Source organism: Labeo rohita, chromosome 4 (genome assembly GCF_022985175.1).
Source record: "Labeo rohita strain BAU-BD-2019 chromosome 4, IGBB_LRoh.1.0, whole genome shotgun sequence".
Lineage (NCBI taxonomy): Eukaryota > Metazoa > Chordata > Actinopteri > Cypriniformes > Cyprinidae > Labeo > Labeo rohita.
The window spans coordinates 24,780,713-24,788,833 of NC_066872.1; the positions used below are offsets into that span (position 1 = coordinate 24,780,713).

General features: G+C 35.9%; 1 long non-coding RNA gene across 1 annotated transcript in view; it reads left to right on the forward strand.

The window, feature by feature from the left end:
- Window positions 1-300: 300 nt before the first annotated feature.
- The window catches only part of LOC127163932 (uncharacterized), a 76,273-nt gene continuing 68,452 nt past the window's right edge, over window positions 301-8,121 (forward strand). The window contains exons 1-2 of the long non-coding RNA XR_007827558.1: window positions 301-477; window positions 628-677. This is a non-coding gene — a long non-coding RNA (uncharacterized LOC127163932). The remainder of the gene's footprint in view (window positions 478-627; window positions 678-8,121) is intronic.

The following is an 8,121-nucleotide window of genomic DNA, read 5'->3' on the forward strand; positions in this document are numbered from 1 at the left end:
AAAGCTGTGCTTGATATTTCTTTACTCATTTTTGAAAAAAAAATAAAGTAAAACAAGAACAATCAATCACGTGAGATCAAACTATATCGGTAGGCTTATAAAAGTTGTTTTATTTTACATGGAGTTCACATATGCGCAGCCAAATGCTACTCAGTTTATCTCTGTAAAACCTTTATTGAACACTTTCAATCACAGAATAAAGTAACAGCTCACAAGCTTTTGCCAAAAATGCATCCACACCACTAGATGTCAATATAAATCCCAAAACGATTGTTTGATCATCAAGTGTAACAAAAATAATTAAGAACACCTGAATATAGAGGTAATGCTACTGTGTTTGGTTACACAGTTGCAGAAAACTGCATTTCTGATCATTGTAGATATACTGTAGATCAATAGTTACCACAGTGTGGGACATCGGAATAACCTGATTTGAAGAAAATCTGACCTTCCAGAATTTACTGCCATGATGTTAAGGTGAGTCTTTCCCTTGTGTTGCTATACATTCGTGCTTTTCAGTTTGTTGCTATGAGTTTAGCTTAATTTATTGCTAGATGTTTCAATGTTTGCTAGGCATTGCTAAGGTGTTCCATGTGGTTTTCATGGTGTTGTTATGTGGTTTATTAGGTTTGCTGGATGGTTGCCACTTACCAGGGTGTTCCTGTGCATTTGCTAAGGTGAGTAGAAAGGTTTATCATTTGCTGTAATCCAGCTGCCAATTTTAGGGTTGTCTGGGTGGTTGCTAACCCTGTTGAAAAAAACAGCATATGCTGGTTAGGTATGTTTTGAAGCATGGCTGCTGGTTTAAACCAACAGCCATGCTTCAAAACATACCTAATCAGCACATGATGTTTTTTTCAACAGGGTTAGCAACCACCCAGACCACCCTAATTTTTATTTTTTCAACAGGGGAGGGATTACTGGCCTCAAAACTCTGCTGAAAAAAAACAACAGAGACCATTACAGAATGTGTCATGGTGTTACCGGTTTTAATGGGAATTGTACTGGTTTTAATGGAAACTGTAATGTTGCTGTTGGTCTCTACTGGAGTAATCTGACGAGTTATGACGCATCATTGATCGGCCATATTGGCGGCACTGAACGTAAACAATACCACTGAACCGAACAAAACTCTCTATTTTGCTGATTATTGCTGCCGAAAATGGTCAATTATTGTCATGTTTTGGGCTGTTACTTATAGACCAATTTGGAATAGACGAATTTGGAATTATAGACCAATTTGGAATATTGTGGTGGTTGAAAAACACTAGTAACAAGTGGAGAGAAATGGGTAAAATCCATGGAATGAGGTAAAAAATTTATTGTTCAGCCTTTGGATGTCAGAATTGGACTGCAAATAATTTTTATAGCATATTGTCATCAAAGACACTATTTGAAGCTAAACACAGTTGTTTTAATGTACAGACTATGGATGACACCTGCTATGATTACTACTTTTAAGCATAAATTTGATTTCAATCAGGGGTGCCCAATCCTGTTCCTGGAGATCGACCTTCCTGCTGAGTTTAGTTCCAACCCTAATCAAACACATCTGTCTGTAATTATCAAGTGCTCCTTCAGATCCTAATTAGCTGGTTCATGTGTGTTTGGTCAGGGTTGGAGCTGAACACCAAAGGAAGGTTATTCTCCAGGACCAGGGTTGAGCACCCCTGATTTAAACAATAGGTCTACATAATATTTACATATTTTGTTAGGAGTTCTTAGGAGACATTATATTAGCCCTACAGTTCCAGCATGAAATACTATTTAAACCTATAACATTTTACATAATGTTTACCTATTTTATCTCACAATTCTAACTTTTTTGTTCTCACAAATTCAAATTTATATCTCCTAGTTTGGACTTTAAAAGTAGACTTAATTCAACAATAGAAATCTTGTGAATTCTGAGGAAAAAAACCTAGAAGTGTGGGACATAAACTCATTCTACGCCAAGGGGAAAAGAGAATGACGAGTCAGTTTTTCTTTTTCTTATCAGTGAGAATAAAGTCTTCAAAAATTTTAAAACATAAATTAAAATGTACCTTTTTTATTCTGTTATTCCATGACTTCCATAGACCGCTACTTGAAAACGGTCATTTTCTACCACCTGATAAGCTCTGCCTACTAAAAAACATCATCACTATTTGCAAACACTGAATTGGTCTATTGGTCAGACTGGAAAAACATTTGGAGTACTATAGGCTGCCAAAAGTTATAACAAATCAAGGAGAAGAGTGCAAAAAACTGGAACAAAAGGTGGTTGGCCAGACTGAACCAGGCTTTCCAGGGCAAGAATCTTGAAAACATTTATGTTTGTTCTATATGCTAATATCTTAATTAATACTGCTCGAACATACCTTTACTAGCTATTAACTTTAGGTTGTCAAAATATTGCACTCTTTCCTGCTTACCAAGTCCTTCTCTATATGACTTTTTTTGTGGTTTAGACAGCATAAATGAGCAGAACAACGTATTCAGTAGTACATTAACTCTGCAATTCATGCTGTTGTTTACATGCGAGTATTGCCAATATGGCCATGCATCTGAGTTACTAACCAAATTATGACAAAAGTACAAACCCTATATTGGTCGCCTTCTATTGGTGGCTTGTTAAAACCACTAAACCTTAATGGAACATGCCCCAAAAAACACTACAGAAATTAATTTAAAGGAAAAGTTCACTTCCAGAACAAACATTTACAGATAATGTACTCACCCCCTTGTCGTCCAAGATGCTCATGTCTTTCTTTCTTTAGTTGTAAAGAAATTGTTTTTTGAGGAAAACATTTCAGGGTTTTTCTCCATATAGTGGACTTCAGTGGTGTCAGTGAGTTTGAACTACCAAAATGTAGTTTAAATGCAGCTTCAAAGGGTTCTAAATCATACCAGATGAGGAAGAAGGGTCTCATCTAGCGAAACGATCGGTTATTTTTCTAAAAAATATATATTACAATGTATATACTTTTTAACCTCAAATGCTCGTCTTGTCTAGCTCTGCATGTACTCTGTGTATTCCAGGTCCATACAGTTAGGGCATGTCGAAAAACTACCATCTCATTTTCTTCTCCACAAAATTGGCCTACATCGCTGCTTTACCGTTTTTTTTGTAAAGGGCGTTTGATCTTTGCATGTTCGCTTTGTAAACACTGGGTCTGTACTTCTGCAGCGATGTAGGACGATTTTAGGTGGAAGGAGAAAACGAGATGGGAGTTTTTTTGACATACCCTAAATGTCATGAACCAGAATATACAGAGTACACTCAGAGCTAGACAAGACGAGCATTTGAGGTTAAAATATAAATGTATATAAATTAATAACCAATCGTTTCACTAGATAAGACCCTTCTTCCTCGGCTGGGATCATGTAGAGCCCTTTGAAGCTGCATTTAAACTGCATTTTGGAAGTTCAAACTTGTGGGCACCATAGAAGTCCACTATATGGAGAGAAATCCTGAAATGTTTTCCTCAAAAAAACATAACTTTATGACTGAAGAAAGACATGAACATCTTGTATGACAAAGGGCGAGTACATTTTTGTTCTGGAAGTTAACAACTTATTTAAGTTGATGGTTTGTATTTGTATTTGTAGTGGAGACCATTCAAATTTCGGTGATGGTTTCTATTGTTTTTTTCTTTCTTTCTTTCAGCAGGGAAGAACCTGCAAGTCCCTCCTTCAGCGTAAATTTGTGGGAATTTTGGTCCAATTGTTTAGAAAAGTAATAGACCACTTCAAAAAATAGTACTTTCCAGACAGACGTAAAAGAAGGTCAGGATGAGTTCATCAGGACTAATACTCTTTTAGTATTACAAGTGTTTCTGGAAATCCCAACATCCGTCATGGGTTAAACTCATGTTCCTGTGTATCTTTTCCTAAACATGTTGTTACTGGTATGTGTGTGTGTTTGTTTAGAGTTGCTGAAGTACAGACAAGTAAAGAATGTTAGTTAGTTTTGTAGTTACATTTTAACAAAATATTGCAAAAGATGAGCTCACAGTGAGTTCCTGGAATTCTGTTGCCACTTTTTGTGCTCGCTTTCACAAGTGGACACAACCTTTTAAACCTTAAATGAAGAGTTTCAAACTTCCTGTTTCAACCTACGAGTGTCAGGGTTCCCACGCTTGAAAGTACTTGAATATCAGACACAAGGATTCAAGGCCTGGAAAGTACTTGAAAACATATAGGTCAATGAAAGTGCTTGAAAGAAATTTGAAAGAATTTGAAATGGTGCTATTTCAAAAAATTTCGATATATGTGCAGTCAAAGACTAAATGAAACAGTGTTAATGATGGGGTGGAGATGGGGTAGCGCGAGGAAACACAATTACATGCACAATTTTTGGTTCAATCTGAGTTAATTCCGATAGATGAATCTGAATGTAGTGTTTAAATGAACGCTAAATAAAGTGATCAGGTTGATGTGCGCGTTTGTCACAAGCTTCGTTTATGCATGAATGGGCGTTTTTAAATGAATCATAAAGACAGTCACTTGTTTCGTTCCTTAATGAATCAGCCGTTCGAACGAATCAATTCAATGAACGATTCAGTGATAAAAATCAGTGACTTGCTGCCACATACTGGCAATTTTATTTCATTTTAAAGTATCTTTTCTGTTATTTAAATCATTTAATATTTCTATATTCAAAATTTTATATCTAAAACATTAACCTCAACATGAAGTTATGAATTTCATTGCACTCATGTGACCGCTGAGCCTCATTAAACCATCTGAAAATACACCTTCAAGCCAGAACACCTTCTGTGCCACCTACAACTTTTTTTTATACTGATTTCATTTGATTGGTAACTTCTTATTCTACTTGTTTTTATTCTGTTGTTTTAATTAGAAATAAAAAAAGCTTATAAATATATATGTATCTTTTTTAATTTAACAAAAGATGACATACTTTTAATAAAGTTAGAAAAATGCCATTACAAAGGTAAAAACAAAATTTCCTGTAAATCACTTTCAAATATCGTCTCGTAATGGGAATCTAATATTTGATCAGAATTTGATTATTGATTAGAAGGTGCTCCTGAAATTTTTGACTGTGCTCCTAAATTTTTGTAGAATTATGAACACTTGTGCTCCTAAAAAGAAAAGTAAGTGTAGAGCCCTGTTTTAACCATCTTTTATTAATTTAAAAATTGAGATTTCAAATTTAAATCTTTTACAAGAATTACAGCAAAAAACAGTTTGATGCAAGAATGTATATTTTTCTCAATATTTGAGAAATCCAAAATCCCTTTGAACAAGACTGCACAAATTGTTCTAAATTTATGAAACCTACACTTTCTTTTAAATCCTTGTTACTCTGAAAATGTTAATGTAAATGTTAAGTGTAAGTGAAATGTAAAGTACTGTAAGAGGTCTTTCGTGACGCTACATATGCTGGCGTGTGAATTTGATAGGTGCTTGATATAAAATAAATGGTGCTTTAAAAAGTCCTTGAATCTGGTGAAGAGTGGGAATCCTGAAGTGTGTTAGCGATACTGCGATACAAGCGATACTGATGCTACAGGAAAGTCCATTTCCTCTAACTCAGCTGACACATAGTTGTCTTCTCAGCTAACCTTGTGTCACACACACTTAATGTTAAACCTAATCCAGTTACTACAAAAACTGTAATAGATCACTTCCTTTCCTTGACATACGTCATGCTACTGGCTGTCAGCCAGTGTTTCATCCTTATAATAAAGACTTTCCCATGCGAATGTAAGAAATCATCACTGAATGATGAATACAAGTAATTGTGCTCAACTCTTCAATGGCGACTCGGTGTTTAACACGTAGGAAAGATTAATCTTGAGAGCGTCTAGGCTGGATGTGTGAGACTGTTGTCTGTTCTTGACCCTGTTTATTTTAGATCTCATTACTTTGCACACTGACCCTGACCCCCATCTGGATTAACTTACTCTCAACGCTGGACCGTCAGCCAAGCACGTTGTGCACATACACAAAGAGAGATGGATGCCTATGTTCAGGTGCAGGTGCGTGCAAACGCTGACAAAGTTGCATGCAAATTGCGTACGTGACGCTTTAAAATGGCAACCAGAAGGCGCTGAATCAAGCAGCATTCTCAAACTAAAGCTGCCCATATATGCTGCTACTAAGAGAGATAGATAGACAGATACTTGGACATACAGACTTTGTCCTTAACTGACTTAATGTCAATACTCAAAGTACTTCAACTGTAATGACATGGCTACATTCTTTAACCTTGACCAAAGTGGAGATACTTTGTGTACATGCGTATGTTTATGGAGTCAAATGGAGTAATCGGCCTACTTGGAAATTGGTTAATTACTCTGTGACTCTTTATACATGTGATGCCAGGTTAAGGGTGATTTGCAAGGTGTGACACCGAGTTTGCATGAAGGCTGCGGGCACAGGTCATGCATTTACCTAAAGTGGATGTCCAGCCTAAACAAATACTTCCAAACATCAGCTGAGGAGCATTTTAATTTTCCAGTGATGGAAAGTACACATACATGCATAAACGGACACTCAGCCATATTTAAGTAAAAATACAAATACAAATAACTAAACATAACTTCATAGCTGGTAATGACGTGCAAGGTGTTTGCGCAGACAGCACGTGAGAGAAATTTACTACCATTTATGGTCTTGCACCTGCATGGCATCATAAAGTGGACTGTTGTATATGCAGGGTGTGTAGTGTAGGGGAAATGTCACGAGGACGTCTGTAGCAGTTTGTATAAGCTCAAGGTGATGAAATTTGTCGTTTGAAGGTGAAAGATAAGTTAGTCCGTCCAGTCGAGACAATAATCTGTCTCTGAGCCAGTGGACATAGTAAATTATGTCGATCTCTGCATAAATCGTACCACGCAATGCAATAAATACAATGCAGAACTTTGTATCAGGAATAAGAAATTCACTTGAAATGTTATATCACTTTTATGCGGAACACTGAGTCATTTTCCTGACCGCGATGACTCAGTGGTCATGCGTGCTAAACATTTGTCCTCGTGCTTCCTGTCTTTCCTGTTTAATTCTAAAGAAAATACTGACCTCTAGTGGACTCCTAATGCCGTTTTGAACTTTAACGTGGTCGTATTGAATGGGTCCCTATGTGTTTACAAAGGGCTACATTTCTTAAACAAAAAAAAAATCTTACTTACAAACTGTAGTCCATTGCTGATTGCAGATTACATGATGAAAACTGTAGTTAGTAATGCATTTGAGGTTACTCATTTTAGGTTATGTATTCTGACTATTTTTAGATTGCTTTTTAATCTGACTTGTTTTAAACTTTTAAAGTACCATAATAGTAGAACGCCCAGATAGCACACGTACATCTGCAAGATGTCTGTTAAACATCACTTGATCTGGAAAGCATCTGCTATGTACAAACATCTGACAGACACCTGTAAGATGTCAGTTTTACATAAATAAACGTCTTAAAGACATCTAATAGACGTCTGTTTGACATCTGATAGGAAACGTCCAATCGACGTATTGCAGAGAGCAAACGCTCTAAACAACAACAAAATACATCTTGCAGATGTAAATGTAGATGTCAAGTAGACGTCTCCATGATGTACGTGTGCTATCAGAGAAAAGCAAAGAGAAAATATTAATAGAAAACCTAGATAGCAGACATCATCTGCAAGATGTCTTTTAAAGATCACTTGATCTGGAAGGTATGCTGCAGTATATCTGCTGTGTACAAACCTCTGACAGATTCCTGTAAGACATCAGTTTTACATAAATTCTAAATCATAAACATCTTAAAGACGTCTATTTGACATCAGATGAGCAAACATTCTAAAAAAAATCTATATATCTTGCAGATGCAAATGCAGATGTCAAATAGATGTCTCTGTGATGTACATGTGGTATCAGGGAAAAGCAGAAAGAAACAAAATAGATTCCATTTCTTGATGTCAACAACATAAAATGCATTAAACATTGCATAAAACCAGGATTTAAAACTGGGCTTAATGTAAGAACAGCTGTCGGTTGATTTAAAAAAAAAAAAAAAAAACTAACAAGTAATTAATTTAATAATCATAAATTGAATCATAGCAGCTATACGTCAGCGGTGTTTAGTAACTTGCATAGTTATTTGTTTTATAAATGGTCTAGATGTGCTTTTTT